The 25,435-nt window shown below is 44.3% G+C and overlaps 1 long non-coding RNA gene across 1 annotated transcript; it reads left to right on the top strand.

The window, feature by feature from the left end:
• The first annotated feature begins 7,039 nt into the window (after window positions 1–7,039).
• Window positions 7,040–13,220, top strand: LOC309523507. The gene is made up of 2 exons (XR_014215424.1): window positions 7,040–7,126; window positions 11,988–13,220. It is a non-coding gene; the product is annotated as an uncharacterized lncRNA (long non-coding RNA).
• The last annotated feature ends 12,215 nt before the right edge of the window (window positions 13,221–25,435 follow it).

Here is a 25,435-nt window from a genome sequence, read left to right as displayed (position 1 = left end):
AGGAGCTCACGATGCAAAGTTTAGTTTCTTAAAACCATGTGATTAGCTACCAGTTGATTAGCTACCGGGCCATAGATTATGATTAGTATTGTGTAGTAGGTTGAAGACTTGACTTTCTAGAATTTCAAGACTGACACAGAAAGTGAAATGAGCAGGTTTCATCCCTTACTAGAACACACCTATTTAACTTTTGGCATATGCAACTGTGAGGCATGCACAAGTCAAAGACTCCAGCAATTCACAGAGAAGAGGCATTTGTCCTCCTGATCTCTCAAAGAAAACAAATCCAAGAAGCAACAGTCACAATCCAACAAAGACTTAAGGATACTTAATTCTCCATTGGATTGTGGCCATTTTAATTTTATAAGATTTGCCATGACTTCTAAACACGTAACTTGTACTTTTCCTTTTTTTCTCATAAACTTTGAGAGTAAACACACAACTTTGTGAACAAAGTCTAATCAGATAACACAGTCCTTCTCAGAGGCATCTGATGTGTGAGAACTGGAACCCCAAATGCAAACATTGGAACACTTTTATAGCTACAAACTAAACCCATAAATTCATATATGACCTTGTGGTAAAATGATTTCAGTTTCATTTGCTTCTGGATAACTTGTGAGCAGCCATTTTGCTTCCTGAAGCAAAGGACAAGATGGTGCCCCCTGTATTTCCCAAGTACAGAAGCCACCTGGGCTGGAAGGTTATTCTTTCTTTAATGCAAACAGTAGCAGGATACCTAAGTGGGTGCAAAACAGGATCTGTGATACACACACACACCTCTTCCCTCCAACAGCGGTGAATAGCTAGGGAGTTCAGGAAGAATGCTGCTACCTCCCCAAGCATCTATAATCAGAGGCGCTATTATGCCTGATTGTCCTGATCCACTAAGCCCAAAGAAGGGCTTGTGGGAGTGTTTGGTTGCAGGGATACTAAAAAAGGATGTCAAAAGCACCGGAGCAATCAGTTCTAGTGCTTTATTAAAAGAAAAAATGTAGGCTTACTGTAAAGCAGCCTGCCAGGTCTCACAGCTTTTACAAATGTGGGATGGATACCGCAGCAAGGAGATGGCTTGTTTGCACTGAAGCAAACATGTGCACATCCTTTATGCATAAAGCAACAAGTGTCAGTTTGGCCTGGACTCCCATCGCACCTGGCCAGTGAGGCCATAGGTGGCAACTGTCCAGAGCTTCTCCCCTCTCTGGGCCTAGAGCCCAGCATCCCAAGGTCCAGAACATTCCTATTCTCCTCAGATCTAGGCTGAGGGAACCATAGGTTAAGGGTGTTGAGAGTTGTTAGAAGATGCTCTGTTCTCCTCAGAGAGCTACAGTTCCCAGAGTTCCCTGAGAAGAGGGATTGACCATTAAACCACTCTGGGAATTGTAGATCTGAATAACAACAACTCCAACAACTCTCAGCGCATTTAACAAAACACCGTTCTCGGGATTCTTTGGGGGAAGCCATGACTGTCTAAAGTGGTAGGATACTGCATGAAAAGTATGGTGTGGATTTGGCCTCAGTGTTAGCACCCTGACACTAGCAGGCATCAGCCCTGCCTTTCTTTTAGACTATCTGGATAGGGAAGCCACCATTTTAATTTTCCACAACACTCCTGGCTTAGCATTGTTCAGGCCCAGAGGCCAAATGCAACCCTCCAGGCCTCTCTGCTTGGTTCTTGGGATTCCATCAGGCCACACAGCTTCTTGGAATGTGTCATTAAACTGGGATAATGCCTCTTGCTTGCTCAAAAGGTGCATGGAGGCATGTGTGAGTGTAGAAATCTCTGCCTTTTGGATGGCTGAATGTAACCTTCTGTATAAAGGGAAGAGTCGCATACAGTGTTCTGCCTACCATTCCAGGCAGCACCTTCCCCCTCACCCCACTGGTTTGTAGGCCCTGGAAGGGAACGCAGTCCTTGGGCCGAAAAATACCTCCCACCCCTACTCTAGAGCAGTGGTCCTCAACTGATCCAGACCCAAGACCACCCACTTAACTCAATGCTGAAATATGGGACCTATTTCCACATTTCATTCACATTTAATAGTGTTAATAAGGCACACTATTAACCCTAAAATGGATATTAACATAGCAATATCCATAGTGTTGATTCAACATTACTACTGAATTATATATATTGAATATACTGAGTTTTATATATACGGCTTGTGCCTTTCTTTCTGCCATTGAAACTGGTAAAATAAACATCTCACCAGAATAACATGTCCTAGTCCAGGCATGCACGCAATGTTCCTTTGGTCTGGGTCAGTCTAAGTGTGGCCTTGCAAACCACCTGGGGGCCCTGACTTACTGGCTGAAGACCTATGGCCTAGGGCATGTGGGTAATTTAAATGGTTTCCAGCTGCCTGGTACTGTTTCAGAGCACTGCTGCTGTCCCTGGCAGCTGGGAAGTTTGTCAGGATCCATCAAGGTAGGAGGGGACCCAAAGGAAAGGAATGGGCCCACGATCCTGCTCCAAACCTGCATACAGCCTGTTCCAAACAACTTCAATTACTCTTGCCTTCATTTGCTTGGGGAGGCAGCTGCCCCTTCTTCATCCCAATGCTTATTCAGCACAGCTGCCAAGTCCAGACCTGGATTAAGTTCCAGTGCCTTTAAGTGTTGCATAGGCATGAGAAGGTTGTTGGGCGTTTTAAATGCTTAAGTGGTGTAGTGGGTGGAGAAGCCACACCCTGTGGAATTTTCCATTCTGTACCATTCTTAAAGTTGCAGGAGGCACCTCCAGATCTGGACCTCAGTTCTATTTATGCACACAATATATATTCACCAATTGCCTCATGACACTGTAGGGCAACCCTAGCATTAAAAGTAGGGCTACAGTGTTCATTCACTTAAAATGGTGAGATTCATTGATGGAAAGTTTTCAGTTGATTAAGCAGGCACTCCTTAGGCAGGAGACAAAGAGATGGAGGTGTTGAAAGACTTGCAGAAGGCCCCAGGTCTAATTTCTAGCATCCCCAGACACTGGAAGATGGTACATGCTTTGAATGTGGAAAGTCCAAGGCTCAAACCCAAGAATCTTCAGGTAGGGTGGGAGAGACTCCTGAATGAAACTGTGGTGAGCCATTGCAAGTCAATTTGTACAGTAGTGAGATGGACCATTGGTGGGACTCACTTTAAGGCAGCTTCCTATGTCCGTATGGACTGTTACTACCAGTCAGCGTAGACAACAGTGGGCTAGGTGGACAAATCGTCTTTGGTGGAACCTCTCTCCCCATCCTCCCAGCTACTTCCATTTGGCGTCCAAAACAGAGGGGCTCCCATCACTATGACCTCCTCTATCTAGTCTCCATTGGCCAGATTATTGACATATAGAATTTGGAACCAATAACTAATAATCTTACAGGGTCATTATTTAATCTTTTCCATTTTTTAAAAAAGTTAAATGCCTGTATACTCCAATTTCCTTTTAACATCAGAATATGGGCCCAGGGTGAGTACATACTCAGCCATACTAAGCATTATGTACATGAAGCAAATGGGTTTGAAATATTCCCAACCAACAAGTAAGGTGTTATTCTAAGTGTTTTGGGTTCTCTATAAGTAATGGGATCTCCTTATACTAGGATTTCCCAAACTTGAAACTCCAGCTGGTTTTGGACTACAACCCCCATCATCCCTAGCTAGCAGGACCAGTGGTCAGGGATGATGGGAATTGTAGCTGGATACCCAAGTTTTGGAAAGCCTTTCCAATGAGAGGCACCTCAGCAGCCTGAAATGTTATGCAGTGGAGGGTAATAACACTTTATTATTTTTTAGAGACATCTAACCAAGTCATTCTCAGAGCTGATCCACTGAAATTAATTATTTAAGTTATTGCAGCCCATTGTTTCTCATCTAGTCTGAGTATAGCTAACATTGGATATCATCCTTTGTTTTGTGCCCTTAAAAGATAACTTGGGATTCCTTTAACTCTAAGTAACCCAACCCCTCTGCATGATTTGGTGCCGGGGCTGGGCAGCAAAGTAAAAAACTGAAAGGTGGAACAGGCCAGTTTCTCACAAAAGAAGGAGAAGAATAGTAGATGTACATTTTTCCTGATACCTCAGGTGGCCCCTTCATGGATCACTGCCTTGTCGTGGCGAAGGGGCTTGAATAACTCAGAGAAGCTATGAACTATGCCCAGCAGGGCACCCAAGATGGGCAGGTCATAGTGGAGAGTTTTGACCAAACGTGATCCACCTGGAGCAGGAACCAGCAAGCCACTCCAGTATCCCTGCCAAGAAAATTCCATGGACAAAGGCAACAGGCATATAAAAGTTATGATGCTGGAAGATGAGCCCCTCAGGTCGGAAGGCGTCCAACATGCTACTGAGGAAGAGCGGAGGACAAGTACAAGTAGATTCGGAGCTGATGAAGCGGCAGGGCCAAAGCCGAAAGGACGCTCAGTTGCGGAAATGCCTGGAAGCGAAAGGAAAGTCCAATGCTGTAAAGAAAAATATTGCATAGGATGAGTTTGACCAAACTGCGGGAGGCAGTGGAAGACAGGAGTGCCTGGCGTGCTCTGGTCCATTGGGTCACGAAGAGTCGGACACGACAAAACGACTAAACAACAACAACAACAACAACAACACATTTTTGGGACATACTCTTTGTAAAATGAAAGCTGGCAATTTGGGGATGTGGTTTGCTTGTGGGGGGCGGCTTTCCCCCACCACCACCAGTGGACTGGCTAGGGACCATCTTGTGTCTTTTAAGAAATTCTCGCAGTGTATGCAACAAGAGGGAATACGCTGAAGTGTGGCATTCCAAGGCTACCCCTTAAAATAAATCTCACAGGAAGAAAAAGTAAACAAAACGATAACGGCACCTGATTTTTGCAGCTTTAACAGTTTGAGAAGTGTGAATAAAGGTATTCGCCAAATGAGGTTAAGTTTTACAACAGTGCATACACACACACACACACACACACACACACACACACACGCATTTCAGATTGCCCCATTTCAACACACTTTACAAACAAATGAGCTCACACAACCATAAAAGAGGTAGCTGTGAGTTTTATTAAGCTCTGTTTAGAGAAATTAGAAAGTGTGACTGGGAAAATATAGGCAATAGAAATAAAGAAAAAGATAAAAGGACACTTTGAGTGACTCTTGCTGTTTTAGTTCTTTATTTAGATTTGGAGGTTTTTTGCTCCATGTCCACATATTGGGAAGTGAAACCCTGCCGTGGCCTCCTATTGAGTGTGCCCTGGATGGAAGAAGAAACTTGTCCAGCTATTCATAGATTAGAATGGAATTGCGAGTGCTCCAATTGGAGAACAGCCTTTACCGAAGGTGGTCATTGACTTTGAAGACGCTCAAACTCAGGATGAAAGGGAGAAACATGCTAAGAGGAAAGCACATTTGGCAAGCCCTCACTATGATCAACTCCTGCCCAGAAACCTACGTCCCCACTGTGGAAGGACGTGTGGATCCAGAATTGGCCTCCACAGTCACTTACGGACTCATCGTTAAAACCATGTTCATGGAAGACAATCTTACTCAGCTATGAGTGATCACCTAAGAAGAAGATACACAGACATTACAGGCTTGCCCTTGCTTGTTCCTTGCTGCTGCTGTGAGTGCTGGAAGAAAGACCTACTCCCTGCTGCAAGACCCATTTCCACCTGGCCTAGGGGGTGGGGCCCAGACTCACCCTGGACAGCTAAAAGAGGCCCCCGGAAGGCCACGGGGACATTGCTGGAACAACTCTTGGGCTGGGGCAACTGGCTGTTTTAAAATGTTTTAAACAATGCTATTTTAGGTTCCTCTGTTTCATTTTCGTTGGGTTGTTGTTGGTTGAATATTTAGTTGGGGTTGGTGATTAATTTGGGTATAACTGTTTGTTATTGTTGTTGTTATTGTTATTTCTTGATTTATTGGTTTGTTTGTTGCTTGTATAGGATATTTTATTTTTTAATGTTTGATGTTTCGTTGTGTTTTATATGTTGTAAGCCGCCCAGATTGGCTGGGGAAATCCAGCCAGATGGGCGGTATATAAATTTATAACAACAACAACAACAACAACAACAACAACTCCACTTGGCAACTCCCTTCTCATCCCCCCCCACTAACCCCTTAGAGCAGAGCCTTCCAAGCTTTTCATGTTGGTGACACACTTTTTAGACATGCATCATTTCGTGAAACAGTAATTCAGCTTTACTTGCAAACAGGAGGTTAAACTAACCCCTTTACAGCCCCGGGAGGAGCACGGGGAGCGTTCGTACAATACACCTACACACTGCAGCCGACACACTAATGTGTTGTGACACAGAGTTTGGAAAGTTCTGCCTTAGAACTTTTACTTCCTACTCTGTGCAACTCCTTGCCACCTTCCCAACCACATTTCTGAAGCTGCCTCTCTAGTCTGTTCAGCGGCCTCACTTGCCACTCTTGTTTCCACTTTCACCCCAGTGTCTGTGCCTCCTTTTTCTTTCTTCTGTGCAACCCTCCATTCACTACAAAGCACCCCTATGGTAACCTCCTGCATCCTCCTCCTCCCACACATCACAACTGCTAAACTCATTTTTCATATTTTGTCCAGTTATGAAGCCACAGTCCCTTCCTATTCTCCAGACCCTCTTATGCCCTTGCTTTCATTTTTCACCCCAAACTATTTAGTCCTTTTTGTAACCCACTTTGCACCTCTTGTTTTCACCTTCACCCCCTTTACCTTGTCCCCTACTCTTTACCTTTCTCAGCTGTCCTTTGCACACAGGGTACCCCGATTTTCCATGCCTCGCCCTCTCTTCTATTCTGCAGTTTTCTTTAACACCCCATGCTGATATATGTTGCTGCATCTTTAAGATGAATAGAATCTTTAACAGCAAGCCTGTCAGCTTGTTCAGTTGATGGATGTTACACATATATGGGTGTTGCTTGTTAGTAAAATATCTCTTCTGAATCACTACACTGAATCTGGAACTCCATATTGAAAACAACACATGGTGCCAGGAGTGAAATACATTCTGTGAAGGTACTGTATAATATTTGAGGCTTCAGCATCCTTTATCTCTCTCATACAAGGCAACTGAGGAATGGAAGAGGGAGACATATGAGTGCAGCAAGAAAGGAGAAACACTGAGAGGACAGAAGTGTTTGGTTTGTATGGGCTTTATTAGGTAGGTGAGGAAATATAATTAACTATGTTTTATTCCTTCACAGACGCACATGTGTGGGTGAACAGACAAAAGGACCAGTTTTTAAAACGTGGGGCCAAGCAGAGTTTAAATTCCATCTTCTGCAGTTTAATTTCGGGAAGCTTTTAATGTTTAATAGACGATTGTATTTTAATATTCTGTTGGAAGCTGTCCAGAGTGGCTGGGGAAACCCAGCCAGATGGGCGGGGTATAAATAAATTATTATTATTATTATTATTTACTACTACTACTACTACTACTACTACTACTACTATCAATTGAAGGCATAGGAATTAGCCATTAAGGCTGATCTCCCCCTTTTTTTAGCCTGTTTATCAAAGAAACAGGCTACAGACTGAAAAGTAAGTTCAAACATATAGTTTGCTTACAGCCAAGTATTTGTCCTTAGCAGCAACAGCAGTACAAATAAGTGCAGGAAAAATACTTGCATTTACAGCAAAAACCATTTCAGGCATGTGCCTGATGTTACTGGAGCAAGTGGACAGACATTCGTTTCTATGGCTGGTTGAAAAGAGAGAGATAAAAGGAAGGAACAGGAAATACTTCTTTTGCTTCTTCCCTCTCAGAAGCAGAGGGGAAAGGACATCACACAGAGCCTTCTCTACCAATTTCATTTCTATGGTCTGAATTTGCCTATCAGCGATACATCTCTATGGTGTTAACCCTTCCACATGTAACTAGCAAGAACATGCATTGTTAGATTGGACTGCTTATCTCCCACAGTTTTTAACAGCAGCAGAGGTTTGAGTAAAGCAGGGGTGAAGAAACACTAAGGTTTTGACAAATGGGCTACCAAAAACACGTGAGGTAAACAGTGGAAGTCTTTTAAAAATATTTTAATTAAGATAGATAAGGATATGATGAAAATACATAACTGAACATAAATATAGATTGGAAATGGCTGTGTATAGTGAATACTTATCTACTTTTAAAATTCACATTCTTGATCTTATTTCTTCCTTTTCTTTATCTTCTTCTTCTTTTCTTTTATATTTTACCTTTCATTTCTTTTCTTTATTGTGAATATTGTTTTGTAGAGGTGCAAATAATTGTAAATATCAGAAGAGGTAAAATGTTTTCTAGTTTTTTATTGGTTACATGTATTTTCCTTTTTTTCTATATTTGTATTTTTTTCTAATTTGTACTCAATAAAATTAATAAGAAAGAAAGAAAGAAAGCTCATCCCGTGTCCATCTCCTTGTCCCACTTGGCGGCGTCAGGCAAGTTCATGTTTTGTCACATGAAATCAAGGAACATGGAGGCCTGCAGTAACCGGCCCAGCCTCTGGAAGTGCCGTGTACGGTAGGAGAGACTCCACAGCTGCTTTGATCCCTTCGTATTGCAAGAGGCTCTCTGGCGTCTCATGCTTGAGGAGGGTTTCCACCACTGCCTGAGCCTCGAGGTAGTTCCACGAGTTTGTGTTCCACGTGATGGAAAACTTTAACACAGCCTCTGGAAGAAGGGGTTTGGGGAAGACACGTCAGGAAGGAGTGCAAGTTGCAGGCAGCGTGGCCACCTTGAACCAACACACCTCTCTTGCGAAGCGTGGCCAGGTCTGGGCACACATCTGACCTGCGCCTTTCTTCAAGGCAGGGAAGCAGATCCAGCACCCCTCCCCACCTAGTAGAAACAATTAATGATGGGAGGGGTGACTGAGTTTATTCCAGACTACATGGCTTGCAGGAATGGGTTTTACAGTGGTGCCTCGCAAGACGAAAATAATCCGTTCTGCGAGTCTCTTCGTCTTGCGGTTTTTTTGTCTTGCGAAGCAAGCCCATTAGCGGATTAGCGGATTAGCGCTATTAGCGGCTTAGCGGATCAGATGATAAGCAGCTTAGCGGCTTAGCGCATCAGCTGTTAAGCGGCTTAGGGGATCAGCTGATAAGCGGCTTAGGGGATCAGCTGTTAAGAGGCTTAGCAGTTTAGGATCAGCTGATAAGCGGCTTAGCGGCTCGGGAAAAAGGAAAAAAACCCCGCAGGAACTCGCAAGACATTTTCGTCTTGAGAAGCAAGCCCATAGGAAATTCGTTTTGCGAAGCACCTCCAAAACAGAAAACCCTTTCGTCTAGCGGGTTTTCCGTCTTGCGAGGCATTCGTCTTGCGGGGCACCACTGTATAATATTTATAAAAGTACAACAACAACAATATGCATTATAATCTTTGCTCTAGTATTACAGAGCTGGTGGAGCTAATTTGTGGCTGTGTACCCACCATACATTAAAAGCATTATTGCTTCTCTCCTGTAAGAATCCTAGGAACTGTGGATTACCCTTCTACCGCATAGCTACAATTTGTAGCACCCTTTACAAACTGCAATTCCCAGGATTCTTTGGGAGAAATGTGCTTTTAATGCCTGTTTTTCCTGCAGCAGGCATGCTCAGCTACCCCTCTGGAAGCTCAATCCCACAGAAAGCTGTGACGGCCACCAACTTGGATGGTTTTATGCAGGAAAGGCTATCAATGGCCACTAGGAACGATGGCTATGCTCTACCTCCACAGTCAGTGGCAGTAACGTTTGTGAACAGTAGTTGCTGGAAGATGCAGGAAGGGAATACAGAATGCTCTTGTTTCCACAGGCCTCCGGTTGGCCACTGTGAGAACAGGATGCTGGACTAGACAGGCCAATGTGGCCTCATCCAGCAGGGACTTCTTATGTCCTTACGTGGTTCAAGGGTAGAGATGGTGAGAAGGCATCTTCCAAAGCAATCCCACCCCGCAAATAGCTTGGGAGCCTTCTTGCCTCTAGCCTAGCCCTCACCCCTTTTCCTGTTCCCGCTGGAGTCTTCTTTTGCTTGCCACGCCTGCGGGCTCTCTTCTGGCCAACGCTGCCAATGACAGATCTTAAAAACTTGGGGTCGGTGAGATTCTGCAATCGCAGCACCTTGTGCCTGCTGGACCTCCTGAGCGGAGCGGGTTGTGTCTTGCTCCTCGTGAAGTAGGGTGAAATGTGAGGAGTGTTGCAAGCCAGTGCAGAGGCAGAAGGTCTGGCCGAGATGGTGGAGCACGGCTTCTCTGTCAGGGGCTTCTTCCTAACCCAGTAGAACACCAGTATCATATGCCTCTTAGATGGGTTGGACATGCTGAAGAAGGTGCTGGAGGCCCAAAGACCAGGGTAACTTCAAAGTGGAGGACGCAGCAGGCAGTTCCCTAGCAATGGTGCCAAATCCAAGCAAATGTTAGCTCCAGTCCTGTTAAATCGATCCAGCAATTATGAACGTTAAATAAGGGATTAATTCCTCAGGCAGTATGAAAAGACTTTCTGTGGCTTTTTAATAGATGGGAGCCCCCAACTACTGCCACTGTTGACAACCTGTTGCCCCTTCACTCTGCTTGAACAGGTTATGTCACAATGGTTCCTTCATCAGGTGTTTGTGAGCATGAAAATGCTGTTGGGAGTTTCAGCAGTGAAGGCTCAGGCATAACATACCGTTTGAAAGTCTGAACATTTCCTCTTTTTTATTTAACAAAATTTATATACCACTTTTATAATTTATATACAAATTGTTAGGAGAGTAAGTTAAAAATATACTGTAGTTTATTCACTTATAGGCTAGTTTAGACACTTTATTCCTTCTTATGCTTCTATCCCACCTTTCCTCCACAGAGCATACACACTTCAGCCTCCACCTTCTCCATTTTATCCTGACAGCAATATTGTGAGCTAGGGCCATAGCTCAGTGGTAGAACAACTGCTTAGCAGGCAGAAGGCATCAGGTTCAGTCCCCAGCAGCTCCTGGTGGGACTGGGAGCGCTCCCTCTGCGCTTCGGAGGCATTCGCTCCAGAGGACGCACACACATTTCCCCTTAATTTTTGGAGGGGGAAAGGTGCATCCTATAGAGTGAAAAATACAGTAAGTTTGTTATTGGTATGAGCTTTCGTGTGCATACACACTTCATCCCATACCAATAACAAACTTAGTTGGTCTCTAAGGTGCTACTGGAAGGATTTTTTTTATTTTGTTTCGACTATGGCAGACCAACATGGCTACCTACCTGTAACTAGAACTAAGGGATTGCTAGTAAAGGATGACATCACAGAAACTAACACCAGAAAGCCATCACAACAGTTTTTTCCAAACTCCCTTCTCACTGTACTCAAACCTGCCACTTCCTTCCTCCACCAATGTTCCTTCCTGCTCACTCTACTCAAACGTCTGCCAATGTTTAAAATCACCACTGTTTTCCTCTCAGCTTTTTGAATGGGAAATATAGACTACAACCCAAACTTAATATTGTTCATGATTGTGCAGTGGAGGACCTATTGGTGTTTTGGTACAATGCATTTTCCCTGATCAAAATAGGATGCCTGCTATATTTTCCCTACTTCTAAGCATGCCTTATTTTGTGTCAGGGGTGAACTCTGTTTCCACTTCCATTTTGTTGTGAATGGGTGGGGGGCATGTTCCTCCCATTGTTGGTTCTACTGGTTTTAGAAAGGCAGGTCTATAACACAGGTCTATAAAAAAATGTTGCAGTGTGAAGCACCAAGTGTCCAAGATACCAGCCACTCCATTCCTCTTCACCCATTTTTCTATTCCAGCCCCACTCTTGATAGTCACTCAGCATTCCATAGCTTCTCCATTGGGCTGTGTTATGGCCATGGGTGGGAACGTTTGAAATATTTGTTTGTACTTCTGCAAACCTTGAAGCTTCCACGAGGTAGCTGATACCTTCTCCTACTATGTGGGTGGTGCCACTTTGGCGATATAATCATTGGAATTTATCAATTGAATATCAAAAATAGAGAAAATTGTATCCTCTCTCTCTCTCTCTCTCTCTCTCTCTCTCTCTCTCTCTCTTTCTTTTATGAACTTGAGGGCAGCATCCATAGGAGTTATCCAGCGATCTACCTTCCAGACAGAACCAGAACCAAACCTGCTTTGGTTCAGCAAACTTTCTACATCATCTGCCTCAGGCCAGATCTTGGGATAGATACTGTGTCTGTGTAAGAAGGGGGAACCCCTTCTTTTCTGGATGGAAATTGGTTTAAAATGGAATGCTGTTGAATGGAAAATTCAGTCCAGTACTGTGGTGAAGAGTGAAACAAGCGAATATACTTTTGTATTTCACAGGCTCTCTATTTTATATAACCTGGTAATACACAAATAGACTTTTCATTAACTGATAATAGGTCCAGATGTAGAACAGCATTCAGTCTGTTCTACATCTGTAACTGTGAGTAACGCCCCAGAAGAGCATTGACATATGTAGGTCAGGAAGGCCACAATGACCTACATCATTATCACCTCTGCATTTTGGCAGTGAGAGGAGGTGGCAACCCAACTACAGAACACTTGAAAGCTCTTTCACAGCAGATGCAGGAGGAGAAATTGCACATGCTGTTTTTGAAAAGGATGTGCTAAGCTCCTCCAAAATGAGAGATTTGCAAGTAATCATAAAGCTGACAGAACCAAAGGGTGGGGGGCTGCTTTGGGTGCAGAAGGTTCAATCCCCAGCATCTCCAGGTAGAGCTTGGGAAAATACTTTCTGTCTGAAACCCTGGAAAGCTACTGCCAGTCAGGGCATGCAGTACTGAGCTAGATGTAGCAATGGTCTGACTCTGTGTAAAGCAGCTTCCTAAACGTTCAAATGGTGTTCATAAAAGTTAAAGATGTTTTCAGTGTGCGATATAAGCCAGTCTGGTTTATGTAGGTTGCAGTTTTGGCATTAGACATTTTGGCCCCTGAAGATCAAAGGCAAAGAGCTCCAGGGATAGGAACGTTTGATCCCTAGAGCTTACTAAACAATGGATGATATGCAGTCCAAGGGCTGATTCACACAACATTTTTGCTTTGAATCTCTGTCTCTCATGTTTTGAGCCTGACACTCTTAAGCACTTTCACCACACTGCCTGTGGTTTTATTCACATTTTCCCCCCGTTGCTCAGATATTTTCATTATTTAACCGCATTATTTTATTTTGGTCATTTTCTGTTATTGTAATTTTAAATTTTGTTGTATGCTACTTTGACATTCTTCTATTTTGGTGGAGAAAGCAGCAGATTCATTTTAACATGAACCAAACATCAAAGCAATAAATAGCAGTTTGAAGAGGAGAGGGCTCTAAAAGTTATTTTATTTAATTGTTTGGTTTATGTCATTTGTATAATGCACTTTCTACATGCACATTTGTACATGTGTTTTTTTGTTATGGATTACTTGACTGGAAAACTGCACTGCAACATTCGCAGAAGAGCGGATTTTGAAGGATGGCTGTGTTTCAGGTCTCAGATGTTTTCATAATGTGTGAATTAGGTAAGCACAGCACTAAATGGGAATCACTTTCTAAGCCATTCCTAATCAAGCAGTGCATAATCTAACCTAAACAAATCATAATGAATACTCAATAAACAAGTCATATGGTGGAGCCCAAGGAATATCCATACATAAAAACTTATCTTACGGTAAAGGTCAAGGGACCCGTGACCGTTAGGTCCAGTTGCAGACAACTCTGGGGTTGCGGTGCTCATCTGGCTTTACTGGCTGAGGGAGGTGGCATACAGCTTCTGGGTCATGTGGCCAGCATGACTAAGCCACTTCTGGCAAACCAGAGCAGCGCATGGAAACGCCGTTTACCTTCCCGCTGGAGCAGTACCTATTTATCTACTTGCACTTTTTGGGGTGCTTTTGAACTGCTAGGTTGGCAGGAGCAGGGACCGAGCAACGGGAGCTCACCCCGTTGCAGGGATTCAAACTGCTGACCTTCTGATCGGCAAGCCCAAGAGGCTCAGTGGTTTACACCACAGTGCCACCCATGTCCATTTCAATTCCACATGCCACTTACAACAGAAGAGCAGTGATTGGTCAGTGGTAGAATTGGACAGCCTGGAAGCTGCTCTTTTCTAAAGCAGATCCACATTAAGAAAAGACCCCAAACTTATTGAACTGTATAAAACTTGAATGGTTTCACATCAGTGCACCCAAATCCCTATATGTGGATCATGACTAGATTCCAAGAAAACACAGCCCACACGCAGATCAAAGCAGTAATTCATGCACATAACTATATTGATGAAGAAAGCACTGCCCCACTTCTAAACACTGACAGCAGAGCACAGTTAAACTCCAGGGTGCTCTAATAGGCTGCTAGAGAGAATTAACAGGAAGCAGTCTTTAATTAAGATCTTTGGAGGGGAAAGAAAGAAAAAGCTAACGACCCACTGGGATTGTGGAGAGCGTAGCAAATGTTCCCGATTCACAGTCATTCAGTTTTACAGCACTGACGTTGAGGCAACTAAACATGGTGTCAGGCTTATTAGGAGGAAGCAGACGCCCCAGGCAAGCTGGTCTAAATGGCTGAGAAGTCTATCACACCTACAGAAAGTGGCCGAGTTGCTTGCTTATAAAATCACAACAACACCTCTATCAGTCGCAACTTTGCTAGGGATGAACATAAGGGAGAGGCCTGAACTTTGCATGCAGACAGTCCCAGAATCAAAATCTTGGGTGTCATCCACACAAAATACATTTAGCATGCTCTCATACCACTAAGAGTCAAGGCTTCTGCAAAAGAATCCAGAGATCTGTTGCTTGTTAACGAAAGTAATGTGGTGGCAAATTCAGAAGCACATGTCCCTTCGTGGTAGTTATAGCCATGCCCCTTTCTAAGGTTTTAATCTTATATAGTAATAGTAGTAGTAGTAATTGTATTACAATGATGAATGCAGGTCTCAATGTGCTGCCTTTCAGTTAGATCTACTGTTTTCTGTGCATGTATATAGGCTAATGATTTGGAGAGCTCCAATATCTTATTTTTGAATGACTTCAGTTGTGTTTTCCTTGATGTTCCATTGTACATAAGAAAATGTACATACTATTCTCTGGTAACTGAAGCACCTTGTGTTTTCAATGTTCCTAAATTCTTAGTTTTGGGGGATGCAGGAAAATTGTCCCTTGATGTAAGGTAAGGGACCCCTGGCAGTTAAGTCCAGTCGCAGACAATTCTGGGGTTGTGGCGCTCATCTCACTTTACAGGCCGAGGGAGTTGGCATTTGTCCACAGACAGTTTTTTCCGGGTCATGTGGCCAGCATGCCTAAGCCGCTTCTGGCAAACCAGAGCAGCGCACGGAAACGCTGTTTACCTTCCCGCCGGAGCGGTACCTATTTATAGATTTGCACTGGTGTGCTTTCAAACTGCTAGGTTGGCTGGAGTTGGGACCAAACAACGGGAGCTCACCCCATCACAGGGATTTGGACCACCAACCTTCTGATCAGCAAGCCCAAAAGGCTCAGAGCTCAGAGGCCAAACCAGGGAGAAGAGTCGGTGGAAGAAGACTGGAGGAAATTTAAAATTTATTTGCAGAAACATTGTAAAATTTTTGAATGTTGATGACATTGAAATGAACTGAAGGGGCTCTAGCAACAAGGCAAAAAGTATGAGGGGATTAATAATAGATAAACTAATAGAATATGAATTTGCTGAACCAAATTTAAAAGGGATACAAAAATGGGAGACGTGAGGAAGTCAGGAAAATAAGTTAACTAAAGTGGAGAGATTAAGAAAGAGGGAAATTTTGTTTTTCTTTTATATGTGTTTTCTTTTTTGTGTTTAATGTTTGTATTTTTGTATTTTGTATTTTTGTACTCTTGTATTTTGTATCTGTTTTGCTCTTGTTTTTTGTTTTTTCTAAATTTTTCTACTGTTAAAACCTATTAAAATATTATTTAGAGAGAGAGAGAGAGAGAGAGAGAGAGAGAGAGAGAGAGAGAGCTCAGAGGCCACAGCACCACCTGCGTCCCTTGATGTAGGGTTGCCATATTTCAAACAATGGAAATACAGAATGAAAAGTTGTTGAATTTTTTGGGGGGCAAAATCACAAAAAGGGCGTTTTTAAGTTGTTGTTTTTTATGGGAGATTGGCAAAAACAGCACTGCCAACATGGGCTAGGAGCCAATCCCAAGGGGATGAGTCACCTTATTTCACTGTGAATAGCTCCAATCGGCACAAAGGGAGAGAAGACTCAGTAGCCATAAATTTCCCTTTCATGCTGACTGGGTGGTTCCACATACTGTACCCTCTTCTCCCCAGGACATTCCCCTCACTTTGCACTCTCCTTGAGTGCTTTTGCCTGGCTGGAATATGTCACTGGGTGAAACATGGGAGCAAGGTGAGAGAGTATGTGCAGAAAACAGCCTACTGTGCAAAGGTTTTAAAAAGTGCAGACTTTGCTCCGCCCTGTTTTTTAACCTCTGTCCCTGCCCACCGGTGGCATGTGGCTGCTGGAAGGTTGCTCACAATGGAATGTGCCCCTCAGGCTCTATGCTTCCATGACAAGCTCGAACAGCACAGAAGGATTATTCGTCACGTATGCAAAGTTTATGTTCTGTATCTTGTAGAATTCTGCATGTTTTGGCACAAAATACCAACTTGGTTTATTCATTGGGAACCCTGTGGTCTTAGCTCAGTCAGTAGAGCATGGGACTCTTAATCTCAAGGTTGTGGGTTCAAGCCCCGAGTTGGGCAAAAATATTACTGCCTTGAAGAGGGTTGAACCAGATGACTGCCGTGGTCCCATCCAACTCTACAGTTCTATGATTCTAACTCCCATTTTCCCTAACCATTTGGCTGAAGCTGGTGAGAACTGGAGTCCAGCAACATATGGGGTGCCACAGGATCCCCAGTCCTGGTCCAGCCATCCCCACACAAAATCATCAGAACAATTCTGTTCCACCAACATACTGGGGTGGGGTATGCCATCACTTCCTGGCTCAATCATTGGTCCTCTGAGATGCCCTAGGTTAGTTTTATGGAATTATGCGAGCAACATTTCCTCAGCTATTCTGCTTCCTTTGCTCTCTTGCTTTCCTATTTAAATGACACGCTTTTACTCTAGTCACACTGACCTCTTTTTTATTTTATTCTTCCTTAAGGGAGCAACACATTTTCTTCTCCCTCCCTGCCTAGACTAAAGCCTCTTACGCTTAGTAACCTGACACATTTCCTATGTGGGAGCCTAGTTAGAATGTGGAATTCTTTTCTTTAGAACCGACATAAATGTTAGCAAGAAAACCTCATCACAGAAGGGGGGTGGGAGGGAGGGAGAAAGAGAGAGCAATATTCCGCAGTGCCTAATGCAACTTGAGAAAACTGGTATCAGTAGATGCTCCAGGCAGGAATCCTGCTGACCTCTCTCTCTTTTGCATGAAAAAATGTGTGAGCATATTGCAGGAGCATTTAAAAGCATCCAGTCTCAGTGGTGAGCTGTAATCTTCAAGAGGCTTGTCTCATACAGACTTCTGCACCTTTGTGGTAATGTAATTAAAAATGCACTTGAGTCTGGTGGAATTGGAATTAGGCTATCGCCTTTCTAATAAACCTGTGTATCTGCTGATTCCCAAGCAGAGTTGCAGGTCCAATGTTCTGAGGCTCAGGGGACCCCGTTTCCCTGGGAGAAGTGAGGCAAAGCAAGAAAACAGTCACACTACATTATTATTAGCAAGTATCCAGTGCTAACCCTACTTGGAACAGACCCATTGAAATTAGTAGACATGACTTAAAAGGTAAAGGTAAAGGTAAAGGTACCCGTGACGTTAGGTCTAGTCGCGGACGACTCTGGGGTTGCGGCACTCATCTCGCATTATTGGCCGAGGGAGCCAGTGTACAGCTTCCGGGTCTTGTGACCAGCATGACTAAGCTGCTTCTGGCGAACCAGAGCAGCGCACGGAAACACCGTTTACCTTCCCGCCGGAGTGGTACCTATTTATCTACTTGCACTTTGACATGCTTCTGAACTACTAGGTTGGCAGGAGCTGGGACCGAGCAACGGGAGCTCACCCCATCACGGGGACTCGAACCGCCAACCTTCTGATCAGCAAGTCCTAGGCTCTGTGGTTTAACCCACAGCGCCACCCGCATCCCAATCCTAAACCAGTTAATTACTGCTGTGTGAATAAGTGGCTCCTTTCAATGTCAAACTAGTGCATTTTTAATTTTTTTTTATCTTTATTGAGTTTATAAACAAAAATAATAATAAGAAGAAAGAATATACAAATAGCAAAGAATTTCCCATAAAGGAAAAAGGTAGCATTTAAGTTTACAAACTACTCAAATCTATGTTCGAGTTCAATTAATCGTAGCTGCCTAAATATAATTTAATATGCCTATATACAATGTAACAAACAGAAATAAAAAGAAATGTGAATAATTTTGATTAAGTCCATCATACTCTTCCTGCTGTAACCATTAGATCCAAACATCGCCTTCCTACTTACCGTATATCCAGTATTTAATTTCGTCATTATTGTTTTTTGTATTAATACCATATGTTGTTATTCTGTAATGTCAGAATCAAACTAGTGCATTAAATGACCTTGTAGTTCTGGTGTTCAGGGATTGTAGCACATCAGTGCCCAATTATCCAAGGGACATCCTCGATGACTAGGTAATCAGTAGAATGCAAAAATTGGAGTGATATTTCCATATAGTTACACAGATACACCTGGGTAATGATCAGGCTATGTTTGAAGAGGAAATAGGAAGTTTTGAGTATTCGAGTTAGCACAGCACATACATTCCTGGCAAAATTTTGGTATGGAAAGAAGGGAGGAGACAAATTCTTCCTGATTTTGTAACATGCAAATTGTCTTCAAAGTATATAACAATGGCCTCAACTGGATCCATTTAACCCCCACCATTTTGCTGCAAGTGTTTGTGCCTTAAAAAACCCCCACAATTCCCCATTGCGTTAAAAAACTGTCCGTCACTTAAGCTCTGCCCCTCTTGCTGCGTAGGAGGTGAACGTTTCTCTGAAGGGGATTTAACACAGTTATATAAAATAACAGAAAGCCATCCCAAATTGCTGAAGATAGATTATAGCTGCAGCTTTTGAGCTTCTGCTAGTGTCAGTGGAATATTCCTGAAAATGATTATAATTATGAGACACATAAATAAATGTAAATACTGGCAGTTATTAAGTCAGCATACAGAAACATAAGCAAACCCTGAAACAAAATAACAGCAGGAAGCAGCAAGCAATGGAGTGAAAGTGTTCTAGTTAGACCATCCAACCTAAGCAATGGAAGATGTCAAGAAATCCTTGAAGTATGGATCCTCAGGACTGAATCTTGAGGGCTCAATCACATGAGAGCTCACTCCCGCCGCCTCCACAGATCCTGCAAGACGAACCAATAAATATATGTGAAGACGTCACCTCGTGCCCTCTCCCAAAGCCTTTGAAATGCTGGGGTCAGCTGTAAGGCCAAAGTCCATGTTGCTTGGTAAACCAGACGAAGCAGAACAATTTTGACTAAAAATCTGATGCAGCCCTAGTGCCTCTTGCAGATTATGCATCAGATTGCGTGTCAGTTTCTTTTCCAGCCACAGTGATCTGCCTAAGTCCAGCACACCAATTCTCTAATATAATCAGGACTCTCCCCCCAGCTGGAACTTGCTGGAACTCAGTTCCTGCACCGCTCAGGAGGGTGCCATTGCCATTCTAAGAGAACAAGGGAGGTGTTCATGGCGAGTTCCGGCACCTCTTTTTTCTAGAAAAATTGCACTGAATATAATGATGATAATTATTTGCTAGTGCTAATGATTCTGCCCACTCCCTGCTTGTGCAAGAGATTGCCCCCAGCCATCTGGAGCAGACTGGAGGTGGGGGCAGCAGAGACTGAAGCAGGGCAAGCAAGGAGAAGCCCTGCTAGGTGAGCAGACATCGCCTCATGCAGTGGCAGAGCTTCATGCTATGGCAACGGGGGTTGGGGAGAGGCGTGATGGAGAGCAGGCGTGGGCGTGGCATGCTGCCTGCAGGGGTGTGGCAACCAGCGCAGGCAGGGGGGGACAGCTGTGATGGCACCCCACCGGGATCGCGCTGCCAGGGGTGGGGTGCTCCCACCCCCCTTCCTCTGCCAGTGGCCTCATGTTACATTGGCTCCCTCTCATTATTTGTTGGTGTTTTAATTGTGGTGTTTTGTATTTTAAACATTTGCTTGCTTTGTAAGCTATGTAGATTATTTTTAGTGTGTGTGTGTGTGTGTGTGTGTGTGTGTGATCCAAATAAGTTCTGATCTAAGTAGAGCCACTGAAATTAATGTGCTCTAAGTAAGTCATGTCTGGACACGGGTGGCGCTGTGGTTTAAGGCTTGCCGATCAGAAGGTCAGCGGTTCGAATCCCCGTGGGGGGTGAGCTCCCGTTGCTCGGTCCCTGCTCCTGCTCACCTATCAGTTTGAAAGCACGTCAAAGTGCAAGTAGATAAATAGGTACCGCTCTGGCGGTACCTGAAGGATGGCCAGCTCCTGCATGAACCTGCCCAGAAGCCAAGAGCATGGTTGGAAGGCCTTCTCCAGATGCCCTCATCAGTGGCCAGGAGATGCCAGGGCTCTAATTCACAGCTGTTGGGTTTGCATGCAGCTGAACTGCGTGTTACAGTATCTGCCCAGCCACATTGTGGGTGGGTGTATACCAATATCTCCACTTCCTTGTTCACTCACCTGGGGCATGTGTGGGGAGGAGACCTAACTAAGGGGAGGGTTTTCAAGAGGGTTATCAAGTACCCACACCCAGCAGCCTCTAGAATCAATCTGGATAAAAACAGCATCCTGAGGACAACCGTGCACAATTCTATACTGGGAGACCTGCTTTGTGCTACCAACGGTAAAGTGTGAACACAGCCTCAGTCACAACAAACACTCCAGCACACACAGTCAATGTATGTCAACCCAAAGGGAAATTAACAGTCCTAATTACAGGAGAAGGAGATTGCACTCTCCTGCTGGCAGGGTATCTGGAGTACCTTCCTTGAGTGCCAAGTGGGTTATTCCCCCCTCCTTTTTTAAATTCTAAAACACAAACACAGGTAATTTACATTTGAAAGGACATCATGTCCTTTTTCATTTAAAGCCTGCTGCTGCCCTGGAGGATAGAGTTACCTAAGGAGAAAACAAGCAGCTTTGCAGCTCAAACGCCCATAGAAAGTTCCTTGCCCATCTATATGAAGCAGGCCTTTGGTGTTCTGTAACACATAATGGAGCAGGTATTGTTATCTATTGTAGCAAAAAAATAATAGAGCCTGGGGACATACAAGGCAACTGAAGAAGAAAGGTGTGAAAGGAAATGTCCAGAAGGCATCTTTTTAAAAATCTAATTATAGTGTGTGTGTGTGTGTGTGTGTGTGTGTGTTTAAAAAAAGCGAAAGGCTGCTCTCCCTGAAATAAACCACTAATTCTGAAAGCAAAGCCACACAAGCACACTTTGGCTGCAAATCAGGAATTCTTCCAAAACAAGATTTCAGAAACTTTCCAAACATCAGGTCAAGGTCAATGAGCAGATTTTAAGTTGGCCAACTTTTATGCCAAAGATTTATGAGCTCAGAGAATCTAGCTGCAGGAACAAAATAACACCCTTTGACTCAAGAGGAACGCTTTTGTTTTGATTTCAGTTAAATTAAAACAAAAAAGACTCCCGGGAAAAATAAAACCAATCTCATTGACTGAGTGCTAAAACCCAAACTTCCAGATGAGTTGTACCTTTCTAAATCTAGTTGAGTGCATTGTGGGAATGCCATGGACATACCGGTAATTTATCTTGATTTCAGAAAAGCATTTGACAAAGCTACAGATTTTGGTTTGAAAATTGATTAAATGTGGGCTTAATCATACTACCAGGTAGGTTCACAACTTAAGGGAAAACCATATTCAAAGAGTGCTTATCAGTCGTTCCTCATAATGAGTAGCACTGTTCAAATAGAATAGGGTTTGTTCTCTGCTACTCACAGAGCTAGGACTATGGAGACAGCCATAGTTCAATGGCACAGCACATGATCTCCATGCAGAATGTCACAAATTCAATCCTTTGTGTCTCCAGACTAGGTAACAAAGGGCTCATATATGCAACCCTGGAGTGTTGCAGCCAGTCAGTAAAGACCAGGGATGAGGGTTGAGAATTGTGCTCAGTACAATATTGTGGATGGGGAACTTGTGGCCCTCCAAACCTGTGGGATGGCAACTCCCATTGCCCCTTACCATTGGTTGAACTTGAGCTGCCTTTGACTAGTGGGAGTTGGACTCTTAACAACATCTGGAGGGACATGGCTCCCCATTGATGATGCTGAGCTACTTAGAACAGTGTAGTCTGATTTGGCATAAAGGAGTTGCTTCCTTATGTTAAAGTGCATGGACACAAAGAGAAAAGATGTCCCAAGTATGGTGGAAAGCATTTTACTTCTAAAACTGACATGGAGGAGGTCTTACATGGACCTAATTAGGTTTGACTTTGCCAGATGCAAACTCCCCCCTTACACACACACCAAAAAATAATAATAAATAAAATAACACCAAGGTTGCACCAGAGGCTAATAGGATAGATATATACACTCTCCCTTTGATTCTATAAAGGTAAAGGTAAAGGGACCCCTAACCATTAGGTCCAGTTGTGGCTGACTCTGGGGTTGCGGTGCTCATCTTGCTTTGTTGGCCGAGGGAGCCGGAGTACAGCTTCTGGGTCATGTGGCCAGCATGACTAAGCCGCTTCTGGCAAACCAGAGCAGCGCATGGAAACACCGTTTACCTTCCCGCTGGAGCGGTACCTGTTTATCTACTTGCACTTTGACGTGCTTTCAAACTGCTAGGTTGGCAGGAGCAGGGACTGAGCAATGGGAGTTCACCCCGTCGCGGGGATTTGAACCGCCAACCTTCTGATCAGCAAGTCCTAGACTCTGTGGTTTAAACCTTGCCATTATTTGGATCTCTCACTAGTAAGGAAAAGCAGTCATTTTCACTTACTGAACACTGATGCTCAGCTCCCCGTTATCAGATTCCAAACTACTTTTGCAAGGCAGCCGCGCAGAAACACATCCTGCACTTATTTTGGCACGAGTTTCAAAAGAAAGGGCAAGTTCAATCAGATATGCCTCGGCTTTCTTCATCTTCTTTTCACAGCACTGCCCAAAATCATTTATGGGGGTGTGTGTTTTTTGTGTTGTGTTGTTGTTGTTTTTTAAAAAAAGACCCATTTCAGCCCGACAGGTCACAGTAGCATAAACATGATCAAGGGAGGAGGGAGAGGAAGGAGAGGAATGGCAGCCTGGCAAACAGTCAGAACTTGTTGTTCCTGACCCAGTAACCTACTTTCCAGAGCACCACGTAACCGCAAAAGCAACTCCAGCTCCCAACAGAGATGTATCAACTCTTATTTAACTTCTGCATGGGCAGAGGCGGGAGTAGATGGGAGGGAGGGGAGACCCTGGGCAGCGAAGAGACGGGAAGGGGGGGGGCAGCTTGCTGGGATGCGGTCATCGTCACTGACTTCACTCTGGCCACAAAAGCCATTTCGAAGACTAGACAGGAACAGCAGAGGACTTTTCCAATCTGACATCATTCAGAACTACTGTCTGGCTCTGCAGTTCCAACTGTCAGCAAATGGTCATTCTTGCAACAGGCAGAAGCGGTTAGGATTCTTATCCCTTCAAGTCACCATGAATTCCTTGCCAGATTTTATTCCTTGGCTTTGTTCTAGGCAAGCAGCAGGGATCTTTGGGGTGTGGGGAGGTGAGAGAGAGAGAGAGAGAGAGAGAGAGAGAGAGAGAGAGAGAGAGAGAGAGAAAGAAAGAAAGAAAGAAAGAAAGAAAGAAAGAAAGAAAGAAAGAAAGAAAGAAAGAAAGAAAAGGCTTTGCAGTGCTCAAGCTATGGGGGGTGGGAGTGGAAGAGGGTTGTTGTAAGTTCAGTGCACAGGCCTCATCCCCTGATGCCTGCTTCCTCCTACTCCTCAGAGCTGGGCTATTAGGACAATTGGGCCACTATCCCCAACAACTTCAGTCTGCTTTATATGCCAGGACCCACATGCCTGCCTTCTTCCTTACACCCAGTCCAAGGGTTGGCACTTAGAATCATATAACTGTACAGCTGGAAGGGACCCTGAGGGTCATCTAGTCCAACCCCCTGCAATGAAGGAATCCTGCCCATAGCTGTCCCTAGGTAGGCTCGAATCACCAACCTTCTGGATAACAGCCGGACGCACTGACCCATTGTGCCACACGTGAATTCTCCTTCTTTGTCTCTGTGTTGCCCCTTGTACAACTCAGCAGGGGGCTGAACTAGAATTAGTTGGCTCTGCCTGTCAATGGCTCTTATTGGTGCCAGCTCCACCTACCATTGATCTTTTGCCTCTGGCCCTGTCCAGTACTGGCACGTGGCCCCTGGAAAGTTGTCCTTGTTCCAACTGTCCCCCCTGCACTAATTTCCTTATTGAAATCCTAGCTTAGTCAGTACAACATGATATTTTTTAATCTCAAGGTAATGGGTTCAAGCCCCATGTTGGGCAAAAGATTCCTGCGTTGTTTCATTGCTTGTTTTATTTATTGCATTTATATAATGCCTTTATCTTCCAAGGAGGTCACGGAGCAGCACGTGGTTCTCCTCTTCTCCATTTCATGCCCACCACAACCCTGAGAGGTGGGCTAGGCTAAGAGATGTCCCAAGGTTACCCAGGGAGCTTCATAACCGAGTGGGGATTTGAACCCTGGTCTCTCACAGGTCATAGCCCAACCCTCTTAACCACATTGTCATAGGTTGGACTAGTTGACACTCGTGGTCCCTTCCAACTCTACAATTCTTTGATTCCATACCAACTGTTAATGCGGGTGGAGTGTGGGAGAGAAGCAGCAATCTGGTATCCATACAGTGCCTGTTCTCCTCCCTAGAGAGGAGACCTTTTGATAAAGGTAATCAGGAAAACAACACATAGCAAATTGACAGGAGAGGAACCTCCAACTTGGGCAAGGGAGCAAATGTGGCCCTCCATCTCTATTGGGCCCTTGGAGCTTTCCCAGGGCAACACATCCTTTTATTCAGGCCACACCGCTCAATGGCCCTGCTTCAGATCTGCACTGTTTTTGCCTGGGTGGAATGTGCCTTTGAATGGGTGTGTTCATACTGCTGCGGGAAAACACTTCAGCCTTTCAAATTTCAACGGCGCCCTCCGCAAGGCCAAAATTTGGCACCCTCCACCATCACCTCTTGCCTTCTGTTCTGCTCGATTCACAATGTCATAGTTGCGTCTGCCCTGCGATGTCCCCTTAGGCTTCCTGCTGCCACCGCCACCCCCGCTTGCCGTTCACATCAGCACAGCTTCATTAGTGTCAGATTGGTTTCAGTGTGCGTGTACACATCAGGGGGGCGTTGGCAGCGCAAGAATGTCTTTACCCCCAACGATGAACGGCTTAAGGACTTCAACTGGAGCGGAGCTGAGTTAAGGAAAAATGCATCCAACGGTAGTAACTTATAGCAAAAGTACAGGATGCTTATTGCATTGTGGGTAATGTTGCATGATCCTGG

This window comes from Podarcis vaucheri, assembly GCF_965113315.1.
Source record: "Podarcis vaucheri genome assembly, chromosome: Z".
In the NCBI taxonomy this organism is placed as follows: Eukaryota; Metazoa; Chordata; class Lepidosauria; order Squamata; family Lacertidae; genus Podarcis; species Podarcis vaucheri.
Note: the sequence above shows the minus strand (reverse complement) of the source record. Positions and strands in the feature narration are given on the sequence as shown.